The 21,683-nt window shown below is 31.9% G+C and overlaps 1 protein-coding gene and 1 pseudogene across 4 annotated transcripts in view; both read left to right on the top strand.

The window, feature by feature from the left end:
* LOC129946661 (uncharacterized) overlaps positions 1-21,683 on the top strand; it is a 413,134-nt gene that overhangs the window by 247,245 nt on the left and 144,206 nt on the right. The window lies entirely within an intron of this gene.
* LOC129948429 (translocon-associated protein subunit alpha-like) lies at positions 3,228-3,894 on the top strand (annotated as a pseudogene).

The following is a 21,683-nucleotide window of genomic DNA, read 5'->3' as shown; positions in this document are numbered from 1 at the left end:
AACACTTGATATTTTGTTGAATGGTCAAAATACCTTTTCCACAAGATATTTAGCTACAGCTTAGCTTCAGTGGTTTTATCCTTTGTATGCTTGCAAAAAGTTTAAGTTCGATGTAAATACAACTCCAAGGTACTTGAATTCACGTACTATGTCAATCTGTTGACTATTTAGCCGCCACGTTTCCTCAGGTAGCCTCACCCTTCTATATCGACTCTCAAAAATCATAACTTTGGTTTTTTGGACATTGATGTGGAGATCCCAAGTTTTACAGTATTCATCCAGATGATTAATTTGGAGTTGAAGAGTAAAGGGGGTTGTCAGCTATTAGTACCAGGTCATCAACGTAGAGAAGAACTTTGATGAGAGTTCCAGCGAACATAACGCCTCCAGGAAGCATTTCAGAGATATCATCGATAAAAAGCGCGAATAAAAGGGGGCTTAGAATACATCCCTGAGGAACACCTGCTGACGGTTCAAAACAGAAACTTCCGAGACACTCCAAGCCTCTCCAGCTTATAAATCAGAGCCTGTCTTTTGACGGTATCAAATGCGGCTTTAAAATAAGCAAAGCATACATATAGTCTCTTATTTTCTCAGTATGTTTTCTAGCAATGCAGGTTGAGGCAAAAATGTGATCCATTGTGGAAAATACAGAACGAAATCCCGCTTGAAATATACTTAAACTGTTTGTTCTTTCTATCCAGTTCGAAAGTCTTCTATAAAGAATTCCCGCAAATAGCTTTCTTAGAGAATTGAGTATTGAGATTCCTCTATAATTTTCGGGCTGCATCGCATCACCTTTTTTAAATATCGGGAATATGAGGGCTTTTGAAAAGGTAGTAGGCACATAAGCATTGTTGTACAGAAGATTTAAAAAATTAACGATATACGTTTTGAGCTGGTCATTGCTGTTTTTGAGAAATTCAACTGGCATACCATCAATACCTGCAACTTTGTTGTTTTTCATTCCCAAAAGAGTTGCCTCCAATTTTCCTAAAGATATCGGCGCGTCCAATTCAGACACATAATAGTCTTTGCATTTGTCAGCCGACAATAGAGTTTTAAAATGTGCTGCTAAAATCTGAGCTTCTACAGCAATCTTCATACCTCGGTGCAATCCACTCAGTTCACGTACGCTAGACCGCAATTCCTTGGAGTTTTTACTATGGTATTTTACTTTCATGGCAGAGCATAATTGTTTGAATTCTTTGTTGGCACTAAGATACAAATTTTTGGAGGAATTGACGTTTGTCAATCCGAATAGCTTTAAATATTTAAATAATAGTTTACGAAGCCTTGCACACTCCTTATCGAACCATTTACATTTAGGTGTGAAAGTTATGTAATTACATTGGTAATCTAAATTTACTTTGTAACGAGATGCCTTTCATTGGGTAGATATCACTTTCAAAACTGTCATCTCGAAGATGTCCTAAAAATCTGTCACATTTCAATGATTTTTAACTTCCCATAAGAAGTTAATGGAATCGTTATTAATTGATTTCTCGAATTGAAAATTTTGATATTTCTCGATGTTTCAAGGCCCTTAGTATCGAAATAAAAGATTTTTAGAAAGATGTCTGTGAGTGCGTGTGTAGGTACGTTCGCGACGTTTTTTTCGTTTTTTTAGAAAGATTCAGAAATGATTCTCAAAAAACTAGAGTTGGTGGTGTTTTACCAGAGCAATTTAAAAAAAGGTAAACATTTTATTTTGCGCAAAATATCTCATGAACCAATAATGCTAGGTTAGGTTAGGTTAAAGTGGCTGCAGATTCAGAATCTACGCACTTACACCAACAGAAAAGGCGATACCAGAGGAATCTAGAGGATTACTTATTACTTACAGAGAAGGTGGCAGATTGTTTCATCTTCTTCTTTGTCCATACAGCTCCTGCAGAAGTCATTGTAGGCTACACCAAGTCGAAGGCCATATGAGTTTTGTGCCTGCGCATGTTGGTAAATTGTGCCACCTGGAGTTTGTTATCGCAAAAGCTGTTTCTTTTAGCAGAAGTTTACATGTAGCTACCGGTTTTTTTTTATATATAAAAAATATGTATCACTTCAAATATTGTAAAACAAAAACGATTTTATCTTAAAAATAATTTTGTGCAATAAAGAATAGCGTTTTTGACATCAGGCAAAATTTTGAGAAAAAAACGAAATGACATTTTTTTATAAAAAATAAAAACCCAAACAAAAAAACATTACTAAAAGTAGGTAAAAATTGATTTTCTGCTCAAATATCTTTTTAGAAATTTTAGACAGCAAATTTCCTCTTATAAGAAATATTGTTTTCAATATTCCGTAATATTTCAAGAAAAATCAAATAAACATTTTTTTTACAAAAAAATAAAAAAGTTTAAAAAAGAATGAAAAAAAAGTTGGTAAAACATTGATTTTCAGCTCAAATATCTTTTCAAAACTTTGGAATTACGGCTTCACACTTTTAAAAATTGATGTTCAGTTTTTGACATCTCGTAAACAATAGAAGTTAAAGAGTTTATATTAATTTAAATCATTCAAATTGTAATTGTTTTTATAACTTTAAAGATATGCTTCTAAAATTGGCAAGAATTGGATTTCGACTGAAAATCTCGTCAACTGCAATAGATTTTGAAATCATACTATTTCATTATATCCAAAATATTGTTGGTAATTAATTTTGTTTTTTAATAATTCAACTGACACCTTTTTGAACAAAACACGAAAACCTACAAATTTTTTTAGCAAGACAAATTAACACTCGGGATTGGAAGTTATCAGTGTGGGTCGCATTCCAGCTTCTTTTCATTTTTTGCATAAATCATTAATTTAAAAAAGTCAATTTCTGTACTTTTAAATGGATACAGTTCTTGGAATACCCTTCGTTACTAATTATATTGTATTGAATAAAAAAAAAATAAAGGCAATGCTTTTTAATTTTCATGTTTTTAAAAGTATTTTTAATTTGTATTCAATCTTTGTTCTTAATTAACCCAGCAATAACTTATTAAAATTAAACTGAAATTCTTAAAGCTTTCCTTCATCTACCGCAGTAGTCTTTTGAAAGGGATTTTAAATTATGAAAAAAATTCGATTTTATCAATACAAATATTCTGCTGCTATTAGGCTTCTAATCATTTGCACCTTCAACAGCCCTATGGCTTTTATCGCATTTACCTCGTCGATATTGAAGTGATGGAGTAGTGACTGGCGAAGACGTCGAGGTAAATGACGAAGTTGCGAAGATGAAGTTTCCAAATGCAGACACCTCCTTAATGGAACTCCCTTACACTCCTGGAGTTCAACTCGATCTGCCATGTGGCAAACCTAATCGGATGCAATAACCAAGGCCAAGACGACTTTTTTCATTGAGAACGTTGAGGCTTTCTTCCGCTACCCCATGAATTTCAACTTCTACATTCAAAACTACTCCGCGGTCGGATCCAACCGTGAGGTTAAATTTTGCTACGAAGGAACCGTCTCATATTCGTTCTTGCCATCGAACCGGATACCTTCGTTTGACGTCACTTCGGTCTGAACATTTGCCGTTACTACTGCGATTCAAACGGTGCGCACTTCGATGAGACCGTCTTCAACGAAACTGTCCTCATTTCTGAAATACTTTCTGAAGGACTTGGACGGAGAGACCTTCTTCTTGTACGTTCTTGTCAAACGAATCGTCATATTTCTCTTTTTCGCAGTCAGCAGATGCTCCTCTAGTTCTCTGGTGTCAGGAAGCGTTCCACCACCACAAAAACGACCATCGAAAGTGGAACCACTAGCTACGGCAAAAACGACTTTGACAGGGTTCCAGAGGAAACTCTTCGTACTCTCAAAAAATCATCACCCAAGTCACCGAAATCCATGAAATCCTCCAAACCACAGGCTAGCCAGAGCCCACAGCAAAGCTAGAGCCCCAAGCAAAAGAACACTTAGCTGGCTCTGGTGATTAAGGTATAAGACTGTACGGCAGTGTTCTGTAATTTTATAGGGATTATGAGTTTTGTAAAGCTTGAGATATTTTCTGTCTTCATTACTTGAAGACACTGATTTTTTTTATTTCTTTGATACTCTTTGTTTACGAAACCGTAATACTTTTTATTAAATAATAACTTAATTCATAAGTTATGCGTAAGTAAACCTTAAGGAAAATGTTTGCAGAAAGTCTAAAAAACAAAAAGGATTGGAGTGTATCATTTGTTTGTAGAAATTCTGCAAACAATTAAATTAATAAAATAAAAACAGATATTAAATAAATTCATAAACAAATTCTTACTTACTTCACCACCTTCCCCCCCCTCTCATCTACTCGTTCAAATATCTTATGTACCTTAACCTTACTATTTCAGATGTTAAATCATTCAATCTTAAGGTCATATTAGCAACAAATTTAAAAGAACATGGAATTTAATTTGCAAAAACACAATCTTCAGTTAGAATAGATAGACTTCTTTACCTTAAACCCCACATAACTACCTCTACCTAGTTACAGACCTATAAAAACATTGTTGGTATGCAAATTTCAAAGAAACTCACATTTTAACTTTTATTCAAAAAGAGAACGAAGACTAAAAAACAAAACTAACAAAAACCATCATTGCACTGCATGATATAAAATTCTTCTTCAGTATTTACTATATGAGAGAATGAAAAAGTTGCTAAAGTAAAAATGAAAAAAAAAAGTAAAAAATAAAAAACTTATGCACAATTTTTCCAAACTTCGAATCCTCAATAGTCCGGCAAAGTGAAAAGGTTCAATTGTACGAACAAATTAAAGTATCCTTTCAGACCAGGACCTGGGCTTAGTCACATCATTGCCTTGCCATTGCCACCCATGCTCCATCATCCGCCACCACTCCACTATCCCCTCAATCCACACACAAATATGCGGTGCGCATCGTTGCAATGAACTTTGGGTCAAAAGTTCTACTACATCCGATCGACTCAACAAGAATTTATTTAAAAAAAAATAAAACCAAAACGAAACGAAAGAAAAAATCAAACGAAAAGTTGAGGATGCATCTTCCTCTCTTCCAAAGGATGAAGGATGAAAATTTTAACAGAAAAAAAAACTCAATTGAAATTTATTCCGAGCCCAAGCGTTCGAGAAAAAAAAGGACACAGTCTCTCGTTTTTGGAACAAGTGAGCAATGTAGAGGAATTCATTCAAAAAATCAAAAAAAAAATAAAAGAAATAACTGAAAAAAGATGAAAACCAAATCAATTTGTTTGCCCGAGGATATATGATGATCATTGTTCGTATTGAGAGTCCTTTATAATACACTCATACATGCACACACTCATGCATACATACATACAATCTGAGCACTTATCAATTCGTCCGCATGCTACACTTGAAATTTTTACTTTTATGTCCATTCATCGATTGATTTGCTTTTTTTCGAGTTTAATTGGACAAACAGATGAATTCTTGTTCCGCATCCGGTCCCAGTGCACTCAAAATGGCGAGTAACCTGTGTATATTTGTGTGTGTTGTGTACTCATATATCGTTGTGTGTATTCAAATATGTAGTAGGTATCCTTTTTTTTTTGTTTGACCAACCGCAGTCGATGACAGTGCAAGTGAACCGCAGGAACAGGAAAAGGACTATACTGGTATTGTTGTATGCATGTATTTATAGGAGTAGACGATTGGAATGTGTATATTTTTGGTTCGATCAAATGTGGAGAGCTTGTACAATTGATTTGAATTAATTTCACTATGAATTTTTATCTTTTTTGTACGTGTGGAGGTGGTGATGAAAACAAGGTAAATTCGTTATTCGTATCTAGCCTCAAGGAGTCTACAGCAATTGTTCGAGTATAATATTTAATTTATGTTTTGAGAGTTTGAGTTTTTATATGAAAAATGATTAGAGAAAAAATACACATAGACTCTAATTGAAACATTTTACTCTGGGGGGGGGTCTATTGTGAAACTTTCTAAAGGATATGTAGAGCATATTTGTTGTTCATTGTACCAGTATAAATATAAGGTGAATAATTTTTTTTTAAACAAAAAAAACTGAAACACTAGACTATTTAGTTCTTTCATGGATTCATTATTTTGTGGTTTTGGTGATTTTATTTTATTTTGTTTTCATTGCAATCAATAGGATTATGGACCATAAAATATTTTTACAAAAGGATTTTTATACAAAGTTTAATCAGCTGTCAGTGAAGAATTTGTCAACTTTTGAAATTTGATATATAAAAATTATGCAATTAAACAAAATGGAACTTTACAAACTTTAATCTGTACAATGAAATATGAATCCATTATATTAAAAATCATATTTATATAAATAACAAAATTAAACCTCTTATTGAAAAGGATTATATTTTAAGCGTATTAATTTTTACAAAATGTTAGTTGAGAAAAAAAAATAAAAAGAGGCTGTCTTACGATTTGTCTTGCTTAAACCTTTAGCAAAATCTTCATACAATATTTTGTATGAGATAAATAATTTGAAGTCAATATCTCTCTTTGCTCTCCTAATACTTTAGTCGAAAACCATTGTTATCAGTTTTTTGTTGTTTTTGTTGATCAATTTTCGTTAACAAGATTTTTAATTGAAAACCAATGTTTACCAATTTTAGTAGCATTTCTTAAAAGTTGTTATTTAATTAGTTTGAAAGTCAATATCTTCTATTGTTCTCGAGATATAAAGAACCGAAAATCAATTTTTACCAAATGTTCGTAGCATTTTTTTATGAAAATACGGATTGTTAGATTTTCATAAAAATTTGCGGAATATAGAAAACAATATTTTCTGTGAAATGTTAACCAAGTTTTAGTCTTGTTTTTTTTTTTTTTATTTTTTGGAAGAAAATTGGCAATTAGTATTTCTCAAAATTGACTGAATGTTGACAACAATATTTTTTTTAAAGATAAGAATAGTTTAGAGATCATATCTAAAAATTGGTTAACGACTAAAAATCCAGTTAAAAATACTAAATTTTGAAATAAAATTATGTCATTATGTTCAAAATATTGTTGGTTATTTTTAATTTTTTTAAAATAATTTAACTGATAACTTTTTTAACAAAACACGAAAACCTGCAAACTTTTAAGCAAGAATAATCGACAGATGGGAAGTTGTCAGTGTGGGTCGCATCCCAGCCCCATGTTTCGAAATTTTTGCCATAAATTTTCGGAATTTCGTATATTTGTTGTTATTAAATTTAAAATATCAAAATACAGAAAATTCATTTACGAGAATTGTTATTTCAGTTACTTTACAAATTATGTTCATATGAAATTTAAATATTGATATAGAAATTTAATCTTGTTCAAATAAATGAATTTTTCTAACAAATTATTTTTTTTTATTTTCAGGTAAGTGAAATTCATAAAACATTGGATGTCTGTAAAGAAATCGGTATGATTGCAAAAAATGAATGTTTAAGATAACAATTCTTGCATTTTAAATAACATAAAACAAATTGATTATGTTATTATGTTGTTAAAATGTTTAGTTTAAGAAAAAACTTCAGTGACTATTGGAAAAAATAAAACAATTAAGTCGTAGTATAGCTGGTTTTAATTTTAAATGAGACCAGAATTTCTGAGCATTTTTTTTTGAAACAATTGTAAATAACATTTTCTTATTTAAAAAAAAACATACATACAAAACCTAAGAACTATTTGAAATGCATTTACAAAGTCTCGAGAATATGAAAGTATTATTTATGTATCCTCTGGCTATATCCTTATCATATTTTTCGTAACCGCTAAAAATAAATTGTCCTTGTTATCTGATTATTACTTGATTCAAACTACTTTGCTTACCTTGAGGTTAAAAAACAGCAGGATGATGATTCAAATTCAAAGTAAATTGGATAACAATTGTGCAATTATTCATAGTTTTTTAGTTTTCTGTTTGTTTCTTGTTTTGTATTGTTTTATATCAACTATTTCGTTCTATAATCCAAGTTCCATGATAGAATAGTCCTTCTTTTGTTGAATTATACAAGAGAATTGAATTATTTTTATTTGTTGTTGTGTATTATCTTTATTTTATCCTAAAGGGCTTTGTAATCTTATTTGAAGTATCATCGTCATCATCATCTTCGTCAAAAGGGAAGATTTTGATATTACTTATATAAAGATAATAGTAAAATAGTAGTTCATTGTGATTTAATTCAAATTCTCCACCTTTCATTTAGTGTATGAAATATTATTTATATAGTTTTTGAGTTGTATTGTTTTTTTTTATTAATATAAATTGAGACCGGATTTCAAGTTTTGAACGTAATAAATAGGAAAATATTGAAACTGTAGAGACGAAGTATATAATTAAACTAATCAAAATTCTGTTACATATAAAGAGTACAATAAATAAAAGATATGAAATTGATTATAGCGATGAAATGATACTTATTATATTTCAAGAGTTGAGGTATGAAATGCTGAACAAAACAAACATAAAGGAAGAATTGAAATGAAATTTTTTTGGATACCAATTGCACTGAGAACTCTTAAGTTCAAAATTTTTAAGAATCGTTTGAAATAAAATAAAATATAATTAAAATAATAATAATGATTATAGAAGAAGAAAAACAATAAAACTCTTACAAATAAAAAAAAAACAATTGGAACATTGTAATCCATCCAATTTGTCGAACTGAAAATTTGTAGTTTCTTACGACGTTTCGTTACGACGTATTTTGGTCTTCAGTTTTATCTTTTTTAATTTATTTATTTTATGTTTTTTTAATTAAACAAAATGAAACATTTTAGTTCATTTTATGAACTCAGATTGATATCAATTTTAAATTCAATTCAATTTCATCCAAAATATTTAAAAAAATTATATAACCTTCAAAATAAGTTCATGCAACTTTTAATGACGTTATTGACTTGTTATACAGTTTTCAAAAAAATTCGTTTGGCTATTTAAAAAAAAAACTTAAAAACAAACAATCAAAAATTGTTCAAAATCAATTTTTATCCCAAAGATCTTAAAAACAAATAAAAGTATTAATTTTAAATTGATTTCATTTTTTAAAATTTATTGTTATCTGGTAAAATGATAACAAAAAAAGATCGGGTACTCCAAAAATACTTTATTATATTATTTTTAAAATTCTTTGAATGACTTTTTAAATTTCGGACTTTCTACACTCTTCACGACAGGATCGTACGAACTTGCTCCGTTATCCAAAAATCTGTTAAAAATTGTAGCTATAATTTAAGATTTAAAAATATATGTACCTGCAATCCTTAATTTTTTTTATTTAAAAACCGTCAGAGCGGTATTTTTTCAGTTAATTTTGAACATGTATAATTTTTCAATTTTTATTTAAAAATATTTTTAGTATGGAGCTATTTACAATATATTAATATTAAATTTATTTTGCATGAATATGTTAACCCATTTTCGAGATATAAAATGTTTGAAGAAAAAATAAGTATTGTTTTAAGAGATCAAAAACAAAATTGTTGACAATAAATAACTTATTGAAATCGGAACTCATAATCCTGAGAAAATTAGGACAATACAAAAACATTTGTTAAGTTATAGTTGCCAAGTTAGGAACAACATTTTTTTGAGAAAATTGAGTAAAAATCTATTTATGGGTTTTTGAGAAAATTCGAGTTTTCGATTATTGACCAAGAAATTTGTTCTGGGGCTACTGTTATATTTGATCTTAAAAAAGAAAAAAGAAACTAAGAGTTAATTTTCTTAAAAGCCTAATTTGCAAGTTTGAACTCAATGGGCTGTAGGAGCGATGACAGATTGACAGACAGACGGACGGAATCAGGGGATCCACTTTTTTAATTCTATATCACCATAATGTCGTAGTATCCGTGGCGTGATGGGTAGTGCGTTGGACTGTCATGCAAGAGGGCTTGGGTTCAATTTCTGTCTGTGCCATCTAAGGTTTGCATCACGGGTACTGCCTCTTGTGAGGAATTGTCAAATCCTCCAAGAATAATTCTTTTCAAAAAATGTGCTTTCTCAAATAATCCGTTAGGAATAGGCTTAAAACTGTAGGTCCCTTCCATCCCTGAAAACATTACTCGCACACTGCATTGGTTGAGAGTTGTAAGTCACAAGGCTCTAGTTCTCAACGGACTGTTGCGCCACCTTATTTATTTGTATGTATATCATGGTTATATCTTGGTTGTTTAAAATCTTGAGTTCGAAAGTTTTTGAATGAAAAACTTGCCATATAGTTCTTATGTTTCGCAAGTTTAAAAAACAAACGTTCAGTTGCATTTTTATTTAAAAAACATCTGCTTATAGTTCAAATTTTTAAATTTTCAGTTCAATAATTCTCTTCAAATAAATAAAAATGCTACGGATTTTTGTACGTAGACTGGTAATTATCCTTTCAGCTTAAAGTTTATACACATTCATTAAAATATTAGTTAATTTGTGTTGCTTTTAAATCCTTTTATTGTTCATCAATATTTTAAGTACTTTTACATATGTTCAGACATTCTCGAACACTATACATTTTTCAAAGAATTGAAGTATATTAAATAAAAGGTTTATAAAATGTTAACAGTTTCTCTTTTTATCAAACATACTAAGAATTATGTCTATTTCTAAGCCCGACACAATACCTATTAACTGTATTGAAACATTATTTCCTAGATTCCTATTTTTCTGCTGAACAGAACACTAAAAATGTGTATGCCCTTAACTTCAAATGTTAATTTAAAAAACAGAGACTAGTTAGTAAAATAATGTTATTTGTTTGAGACATGGCTATCTCAGCTTAAAATAAAACCGAGATAGAAAATTCGTAACTCAATGTCTGTCTGTGAAATGCAATTCAGCAAAGGAACTACCCAGGGCTAGATTTAGAGGTCCTGAAGCCTAGGGGCAATAAAGGAGCGAAGACCCCTTCGCCCCAAAATATTTTCAAAATAAGCTAAACCATTTTGTTTTCACTCCAGTTTTTCAATTGATATTTTATTGTGAAACAAAGTAGATTCCCTATGTATTGAACAAACACATATAAATATAAACGAAAAAAAGAATTCAAAAAAAATCAAATCAAATCAAATCAAATGGGGTGGCGCAACAGTCCGTTGTGAACCAGGGCCTAGTGACTTACAACTCTCAACCATTCCTGTGTGCGAGTACTGTTGTCAGGAATGGAAGGGACCTACAATTTTGGGCCGAATCCGAACGGCTAGTTTGAGAAAGCACTTTTTCATGACAAGAATTACTCTTGAAGGATTTGTCAATTCCTCGCAAGAGGCAGTACCCGCGAAAATTATTTTTTTAAATTAAGGTGGCAGAGGCAGGGATTGAACCCAGACCCTTTGCATGACAGTCCAACGCACTAACCATCATGCTACGGGTACTACTTAAGAATTATCTGAAAATAAATATTAGGCTTAACGAACGGAACCTTTCGAAGTTTTTTCACCAAAAATCGTTGATGATTTCGTTGAAATCCAGTTCTCGGAGTGAATCGCTTTCAATGTTCAGGAGAGAAAACTTCTATAGACGGTTTTGTCCCATGGTGGTCGAAGCGTATTCTTCATAATTTCCATTTTTGAAAATCAGTGCAATTTGTTACCATCAAAACCAAATATATTCTCAATGCAATTTTGAGGTTTGGGAATGTAGCTCTGAAATTTTGATTTTCGAGAATTTGGTAGTAAAATATTTTCGGCGATTGATCTGTTCCATAGTCCTTTTCCTTTTTGTATGAGTCAATCAAAGACACAAATTAAAGCAACTCATTATCAAGACGAGGCTTTAAATCATCCGGATAAACTTTCACCAATGCCTCTACGGCAGCGTGCAAAATTTTCAGCATCCATCTTTTCGATGTGATTCAGGAATCCGAATCTCGAACGTACATCTTCATAGGCATGCAATCTTTCAGTTAGAGAAGCGGATAGCTGGTCAATCATTGGGATGAAGGCGGATACTTTGTATTTTTCTTTGGGTGACATATTTGCGTCTTGGGCTTTCCCGTAATCGAGCGGAATCAACCCCACATTTCTCATTCTGGTGGGGGTGCGTGATTGTACATATTTATCAGTATGGGATATTTTTGGCTGCTTCCTCGTATTTACCAAAATCATTTCGTTTGGATTCCCGAATGATTTCAACGATTCTAGTGCACTCATTGCCGATTCAAGAATCATTTTTGGGTTTTTTGTAGCGTTAAATCGCTCCAATATATCGTTTCAAAATGTTGCAGACAAAGCGCTTTCGAGACCAATCATCTTCTGTAGAAGGAGCATTGCTCACGATGTATTTTTGCTCTTTATTGGAAGATAAAAAAAGAGGCTGGGATGCGACCCACACTGATAACTTCCCATCCCGTCTGTCGATTTGTCTTGCTTAAAAGTTTGTCTTTATGTATTTTACCAAATTTGCGCACTAATTTTTGTAGATTTTATTTTTTATGAAAAAAACGGACTGTTGGCTTTTTTTTATATAAAAATTACTGAATATTGAAAACAATATTTTCTGTGAAATAAAATAAGTTTGAAGCCAATATTTTTAATTTTTGAAAAGCTATTTGAGCCGAAAGTAAATTTTTACCAAGTTTTAGTATTGTTTTTTTAGAGTTTTATTTTTTGTAAAAAAAACTGTCAATTCGAATTTTTTAAAAATTTTACCAAATGTTGAAAACAATCTTTCTTATAAGATACAATAAGCTTGAAGCCTAAATTTCAAGTTCTTGAAAAGATATTTGAATCGATATTCTTTTTTTACGAACTTTGAGTAATGTTTTTTTTTAGATTTTTATTTTTTATAAAAAAAACTTTCAATTCGATTTTTCTCAAAATTTTATCAGATGTCAAAAACATTATTCTTCGTTGCACAAAATTGTTTTAGAGATGAAATCATATTTCAGTCGTAAAATTTTGGAGGTGACAATTTTTTTTTAGTTTTATTGATTTATAAAAAAAAACAGTTATATTGATTTTTTTCAAAAAATATACCTGTTTGGTATCACGTTACAATATATTATATACAATTTAATTCAAGTCTCTAGAGTTTTCGGTTCGTAAAATATTTAAGGTTAACCAAAATGTTCACCTTTTTTTCAAACTGCTATGGTAAAAAAACCACCCCTTATTATCTGTATAACAAAATTTATTTGAAGGCGATATCTCTTCTGGTTCTTGAGCTATGAACGACGATAAAAACGTCGCGAACGTACGGACGTACGGACGTAGGTACATACGTACAAACGTACGTACACACACACGCACAGACATTTTTCTAAAAATCTCTTATTTCGACTCTAGGGACCTTGAAACGTCGAGAAATGTAAAAATTTTCAATTTTACAAATCGGACCCATTACAATAACTTCCTATGGGAAGTTAAAAATACATATCAAAGGAAAATATGTTTACTATTATTCACTAGTTGGAATTTGAAACAAACATTTTCCGAAGTCTCTATTGTGGAGTCCCCCGTTTGTGCAGGCCCCGGGACGTCCGCCCCCGTTTGCCCTCCACTCATTTCGGCCGTGGAACCACCAGATGCAGTTTGTAAAGTTTCTGATTTTTTAATTTTTTAAAGTTCTTGTAACTTATTGTTTAAAGATTTTCTTAAAAAAATTAAAAAATTGGGACTCCAAAAACTGGTTCGACATAATCGCTTTTTATCGAAATTTTTAAAGTTTAAACAATTTTTACACCTGTGTTTATTGCAAATTCCAACTTCCTGAAGTGTTTTCAATTTCTAAAAAAATTTCTAATTATAGAATTTGTTCAATATATTTACATATTAAATTTTTCAAAAAGGGTGAAAAATTGTTATACACGTTGCTTAATAAAAAAGATATCTCTAAGTCTTTATATGAATTTTGTACAAATCCCACTCTTATTTCAAAAATCGGAAATTAAAAATGTTTGAAATTTAACCATGTTTCTTCCAATGTTTACCTTAATTTCATCTAAAAACGTATACAATAAATTATAGACCTGTCCTATCCCCAAAATTTTAAGAACCAAATAGTCAACTTCAGATTAAGCCTCCTCCCAATATTTTGACATCCAAAACCCCTAAATCAAATTATTCTAAGAAAAACAATAAGAAGCAAAGATTTTCAGAAAAAATAGTATTTATCAGTGTCGCATTCTGTTTTCTTATTCTGTTCTCCGTCTTAATAGAATTTTTCGAACTAACTTCATACACTCCACCCACAAACTCTTTGATTGAAATTCAAACAAGACAGTAAGAAAATCCTTCCAATTTTTGTTAAATAATTTATTTAGCAAAAATTGTAGTGGAAATTTTGTTGCAATAATTTGGTCTTTAATAACTTAAATAGTTGAATGTAGAAGCAACAACTTCCAGAATAGACAAAACTATCGGTTTCTTTGAAACATAAGATTTTTCCAAGTTTTTTTTTCTACCATTTAAAACAAAACCCAAAAATCTCTGACTATTCTGTTTGATTTCAATAAGTATCGGAAAATCATTAAAAGGAACATGTCCATTGTTCAGCGTGGCCATCAAACCCAACCCTAGATTGCAATTTATCAGTCATCCAATATCGTCTGCTTATCTATAAAAGTGATTATGGGCAAACACCTACACATCACGTCATTGTCGTTCGTACACATATGTATGCATATGTGTTTGTTTATACATATGTATCTTGGATCCTTGAAGCCTGTCAAACAAAGAACAATACCTATCATCATCCTGAGGCGTTGTTTTGTCGTCAAATAATCGCACTCCAATCATCTTAACCAAGCATCCTTTTTGCACGTTCGTTACAGGACGAATCGAATATCGAACTAAACGAAACCAAACGAGACGAAAGTGTCGTATTCGTATTCGTATCGCTATCATATCTCTTAGTAGAGTAGATATGTGTTGTGTATTTATGTCCTGGGCCTTGTTGTTGTATTAGTATTTTTTATTTATGCAACAAAGTCGTGTTGGCGTGTCGTGTCGTTCTTGTCATTGTCATCCGTGCCTGGCAAGGAAATTGAAAACTGAACAAAAAAAAAAGGCATCCCGAAAAAAAACAATTTTTTACCCCAAATCTTCCTTACCTATATACATGCATACCCATACATAATGCACACACACACAAATGAACACGCATCCTTTTTCAAGCTTGACGCACCGAAGAATTCCATCATCCTTGGCAAATATCGATGATTGGAAAAACTCAAGAGGAGATCGAACTCAAAATAAAAATGGAAAAAAGCTCGAAATGGAAAATAATTTCAAGCGAAAGGTTGACTGGTTTGGGTAGGAAAGGTCTACGTAGGTAGTTGTGGAGGTATTATGGAGAAAAAACAAGTTTTTGACATCTGTTAGGCGGAAGCTCGACAACATCCTTTTCAGGGATTTCCTCCAAGTGAAGCTGATGCACCAGAATTTTTTTGTTCGTCCTCCTTCACTCCCAGAAATGCTCTCATTTATGTTTGGCATACACATATAGCCTCAGCATAGTCGAAGGAATGTTGTCTAATCTCTGAGGGGAGGTGATGTGCATCAGAGTACGAGAATGTGAACTACATTTCTTTTTTTTTTTTCTCAAGAGAACCAATTCGTTCGGCTTTTGTTTCGCATCAAATCCTGTGTCATTTTAAGCAACATGAAAGGACATCATTGCATAAATATTGCAATAACAAGAAAAAGAAGGACAGGTCCTTGTAGATCTAGTGTATAGAACAAGGACAATGCAGTATCAACTTCACCCTGAAACACCATATAGGATTTTATTCCTTGAATGTGACATATCGAAGTGACCAACTCAATTTAAAGTTAAGAATCGACACACACACATATTTGTCAGTAGGTTCATTTATATGAAAATCATTTTAGGCAGAAAAATTGAACTTCATGAAATGATTTTTCAATACGGTTAATATTGCATCCAATTCAGAAATAGGCATATCTTGGTATAATAGATACAAAAATTCTAAGAATATTTGATAAAAAGCAAAAACTGTTAAAATTGTATAAATCTTTAACAAGGTAGCCTGACAACGTGTACTTCAATTCTATGAAAACCATTTGGAAACATGCTTAAGTACGTACTTGAAATATTGATGGGAAATTTAAAGGTTCTAAAAGCCATATCTTTTCAAATTGGCAAGTTAACTTATATTTTAGAGTGAAAAATCAAATAATACATAAATGAACTTTCAGGTGAAAGGATAATTACCAGCCTACGAGTATTCGTATCACTTTTGTAATTTTTAAGAGAAATTATTGATTTAAAAATTTGAACTGGAAGTAAGATATTTTATGAAAAGACCTCTAAGTGATTTTTTTATAATTCACGATGAACTGAATGCTCAGCAATGGCATCGACTTGACTCTAACTTTTACAAAGAATTAAGTGGGTGTAGTGTAGTACAAAATAGAGTTTTATATAAAAACTAGCTGACCCGACAAACGTTCTTTTATCATATAAATAATTTCTAGAGAATATTTTGATAGATATAAATAGCTTATTTTAAGTGTGTAAGGATCTGGTATATAAGTGGGTGAGCACAGTAAGAGATGACAAAATATTAAAATAACAAATCACCAAACAAATTGTTTTAATTTATTAAAATTAGTTTTTGACTTATATACATACATAGCTCAAATTCTGACAATACTACAAAAAAAAACAATATAAATCCCTTAATGCAACAGAATGTACAATATTTCTTGTGATCAAATCTTTCCCCAATACAAACAAAGTGGATGGTTTGGCCATTCGTGAGCACTTGAGGCCTTGAGTCTTATTGATTGTTATTCCAAAGCCAATTGAAGGCATTTTAATTGAATTGGGACATCTGCGGGATAATAAGGATTCACGGCAATAATATATTTTTACCTCGGAATTTGCCATTTAGAATTATGGCTTTCATAACATTTTTTATTAATCTTTTAATAACTAATCGCTTGCCGTTCCACAACCGTGGTGGGTTCAAATTTCGAAGCAAAATAACTGGATATAGCATCACAAATTATATCAATAGATTTGTATGATACCAAATCTCCTGATAACAAATGTTGCATCTTGCGATTTCGTTGACATACTTTAGTTCTTTGTTTTCAATCACCTGAAAGGAGTACTAAAGTGCTGTCAAATAGTCTATCGTTGTTTTTTATATCTTTCAATGTCCTGTCCTGCATTCATCGAAGTTGATAATTTTACATTATTTCAGCACTGTGGCCATAGATGATTGTTTTTGTTTTTTATATTGTACACTGCGTCGGGGATATTTTAAATATTTAGTGGCTTAAATACTGAATGAGCTGTTCTGCCTCAATCCAATAAAGTTGCTACAATCCCAGAAAATGCAACAGCCAATGCGATATCATTATTTGATTGTAAATATTTCATTTCATTGCATTTGGTTAGGCGGTTTCGGAGAAGTGTGGCAGATAACACCGTGACAAGAGAATTTTATATATTAGAAGATGATGTTGATACAAATTATTAAAAAATTAATAGTTTCATTAATTTTCAATTCAAATTAAAGAAAAAAACACACAGACTGTTAACGATTTTACTTTTGTTTCAGTCTTAAGTTTGGCATTTAAATAACTTCGATAGGAATTCAGTAATAGTTTCTTACTTTAAGACATCAGAAACCGCGAATCAATTTATCAGTATATCTGCTACTTTTTGCACGTTTCGCAAAAATATTGTCAGTAAAATTTCAGTTGTTATTTTCCTGAAAACTAATTTCTACAAATAATGTTTGATATTTTTTTTATTTTTTACAAAATTTATTTTATTTTTTTTTTAATCTTAAAAAATTATCAAGATCTAAGTTTTAATTAATACAGAAATTTTGTGCAGTCAACAACATTTTTGTTTGCGTTTTAACTTGAGGCATATAAGAACCATATAGTAAAGTTAACTTTCTTAAAAAAATTCGAACTCAAGACACTAATCAAACATGAGATTATGATGGTAGAGTAGTCGGAAAAATAGGTCTTCTGATTCTGTACATCTGTCTGTCTTTCTACCCATCTCTCCTTGTCCCAACATTTCGAAATTGTTGCTGAGTTAAATAACATGGTTCAGTTAGTTTTCGGATTTATTAAGCCAATCCCACTAAGGAAAACTGGAAGAAGTTCAAACACTCTTTCCGAGTGGATGAATATCAGTATTTGTCCAGCCTGTCCCTAAAAAATGTGAATCATTCTTCTCCTATAACTATTTTTCAATTGCACTTACGTCTCTTCTTTCTAAGGTCATGGAAACGCTGATAAATTATCAGCTCAAGAAATATCTTGAAGAACGGAAGCTTCTTCATGATCGGCAGTGTGACTTTCGTTGCAATTCGTCCACTACTGCTCTCACTGTTTATTCCACCAAACAGTGAAACAAATCTTTATAGCGTTTTGGAGAGAGTATAATTTTTACACTTAATATTTCAAAGGCATTTGATAGAGGTTGGCATCTTATCAAAAATGAGTGCTTTTGGTATTGATGAATATCTTCTATGTTGGGTTAGAAATTACCTTTCGAACCGTTCCATTCAAGTATTATTGGACGAGTTCAAATCTGATGCCCACAGAATAAACCCTGGTGTGCCGCAGGGCTCCGTTTTATCTTCGACATTCTTCCTTATTTTTTATAAATGATCTTTTGTCTGAAAACTCTAACCCACTTAATTGTTTCGCTGATGGCAGTACCCTCAATTTTTCATATTCGTTTGTAGATTCTTGTACTTGTTATTGAGATGTGGGCTACCAACGAAAGCATATGATACGCTCATTAAATTCGGATATTAACAGAATTGTCTAACAGGGAATAAAAAATCGAGTAGAATTGAATGCTTCACAAACTCAATGCTGTCTACTGTCTCGAAAGCGTACACCTTCTCCAATGTCATTATCCATTTGTGATAATTGTACTGATGAGACTGAAAAGCTTTCGGTTCTGGTATGTGCATCACAAACCACTTGTTATGGAGTGATCACATATTCAACATCGCTAAAAATGCTGCTAAGTGTTAAGGTTTCCTCAGACGATGGAAGCAGTTTTTACCCCTTCTGATCTGACTATAATTTACAAGGCTTTTATTCGTCTAAGACTCGAATATAATTCTCATATTTGGGCTGGTGCCCCAATAACATACTTGAATCTTCTGAATAAAGTTGAAAAGAAAGCTCTTACAATGATAGGAGATCGTTCTTTTGCTGAGTCATTTGCTTCTTTTGAACATATCGCCGCAATTGTTTTATCGTTATTTTTACAAACAATGCTTTCGTGAAATAGCAAGTTGCATTCCTCCCCTTTAACAATACAACCGTAATACCCGTACTGCTGGGAATGCCCACCAGTTTACCCTTGAGCCAAATTTCGGACGTACAGTTAAGTGCAGGGATTCTTTCTTTAGCCGCTTTACACGAATGTGGAAAACTTTACCAGGCTTAATATTTCTCATTCATTACTATGAGCAGACATTCAAAATCAACTTGCATCGTATACTCATTTCTAATTCTATCACCCTTTCCTTACTTACTCGCACCTTTCCTACTAAGGGTATTCATAACCCCTTTGGTGCACTGAAGATATACAAAAAGTCGATTGAGTTAAAAATTGGAAGTTAAGGTTTTAAGCTGATTCGTGTCAGGGTTTTTTGTTTCAGACAAAAAATAACATTTACACGTTTTTAAGGGCGTCAATGATGAACATTTTTGAATGAATTTTCCAAGTCAAGAAATTGAGCAGGTATAAATTTTCTAAACTTATTTTGTCTAAATTAAGACGAAAAGTTATTTAAAATGTGTGGAGTTAGACACGATATCTTATTTTTACCTTTTTTGCATCTTTGTTTTTATGTAGCAATTTGAAGTTTTAAAATCAAAATCAACAACAGTTTTTAATGGATTACTGTGATATTGAAAAACTAATTGATTTTACTCGAAAAACTTATAACTTTAAAATAGTAACATATAAAGCGTAACTCCTGTTGCTAAGTTAGATGAAAAGCACTCGCTACACACACATGATGTCAGTTACTGAAAAACATTGGACATATGGACATAACCAATTCCATTAACATTATTATACCCAGCTTCCAGGATCAGGCCAAGAGTTTAAGTGTTTATAGAAACATTGTAGAAACATATTAGTCGCTATATTGTATACAAAACCACTAAGCTACCAACTTTCCAACGCTATTTGTTCCGGCTTTTTCGAAAAACCGGTCATCCCAACACCCGCCATAGTCATTTATTGTTATTAGACCAATCTATCCCTTGTGAGGTTTTCGTTTTATATAATAGAGGAAGGTATACGTCTCAATAGCAGGGTTATAATCCTTCCCTCGCATATATAATATATAGTACACCATCACCGACCGTTCCAGGATTTTACTTTTATGGTTGTGAAATGGTGTGTATTTGGCTTATACAAACTCACACAGGAAATTCAAGGCAAACAAAGCGAGAAACACACATATAGGATGCGATCGTCCTTTTGAAAAACTAATAAAAAATAATTATACGAATACGTATACGAACCAAAACTAGAACGCTACTCTATATGGATATGGATATGGTATGGCATGGTGCGGTAATACAATTCAATACGACTTTATGCCCAGGGAGCACTTTAAGCGTGATGCTCTAAAAACTCAATGCGATATAATTATACATGGTGAAAATATTTCCTCATGTAGCTTCGTACTCGTTTAGGTGTTTGTAAATGCGAATGAATAAAAATGAAAGGATATCAGAGACACGACAAGGGAAGACACAGGCAGTAGTGAATGGTGTTAATTTTGTTAGCCTGCAAAATCGGGGCTCGAAGGAGGACATCATCATCTCCGGAAATTCTTTGTCTCTTCCGTTGGAATGGTGAAGCGGCCGGCGGGTTGTGCTAAAAATGATTTTGATAATTTTATCCATCTACCTGAAGTGTGTCGGTTAGATAGGTACATATTTATATAGAATGTCAGAGAAATGTCCTTTGGCAGGACTTTCTGTTTGTTTGTAGAATTGCTTCAAAGTATGGTCATACCTTCATAATGACCATTTGGAGTATTGTGCGGAGCTTTTAAAAAGTGTTCCTTGATGATAGTTCCACACAAATCTGCAATAAGATTTTTATTTTTTTAATAGGTTAGTTGGCCCAATCGTGGCCGCTCACAGGAGTGCCAGGATGTGGTGTCCTATACATAGGGCCTGCTCATGCTTGGATATGGTTCAAAACGAATTAAATGTGTAGACAAAAAAATGTTATGTTTTTAATAGACACATGAATATACATTTTTATGTCGGGACACAGAAGTGCACTGCTGTTTTGTTAGCGCAAAAATGTGAAATGATGGCACCCCAAGGGGTGTTTAAGTGTAACGAATCCTCCGTAGGAACATAAAGTTTATATATAAATTAAAACTTTCTTCTAGGATAGAAATTAAGTTTATTTTTTGTATATATATAAAAATTAACTGCCGCCCCCTGTTTTTTCTAATCATTATAATGATAACGGTATAAGAATACAACTTGAAGAAGCTATGCGATACACGTTTTAGGTTCATTTCCTGGTTATTGAAACATTATTGGCCTTTTTTATTACTTTTATTCGTAGGACCAACACAAGGCAAAAATCATCAAAATCAAAATCGTGTTTTGATTTATAGTTGGTAATTTATATAATTTTATTTTTGTAGTTCGAAGAGTTCTTCAGTTCTGCGTTAGAATATAGGGGAATGGATTGAACTTATTGATACTGGTCACTGAATGGTGGTGGGTTGAAATTATTGCCTGGCATGATTGC

Source organism: Eupeodes corollae, chromosome 2, assembly GCF_945859685.1.
Source record: "Eupeodes corollae chromosome 2, idEupCoro1.1, whole genome shotgun sequence".
Lineage (NCBI taxonomy): Eukaryota > Metazoa > Arthropoda > Insecta > Diptera > Syrphidae > Eupeodes > Eupeodes corollae.
This window is presented reverse-complemented; position numbering and strand designations above follow the sequence as displayed.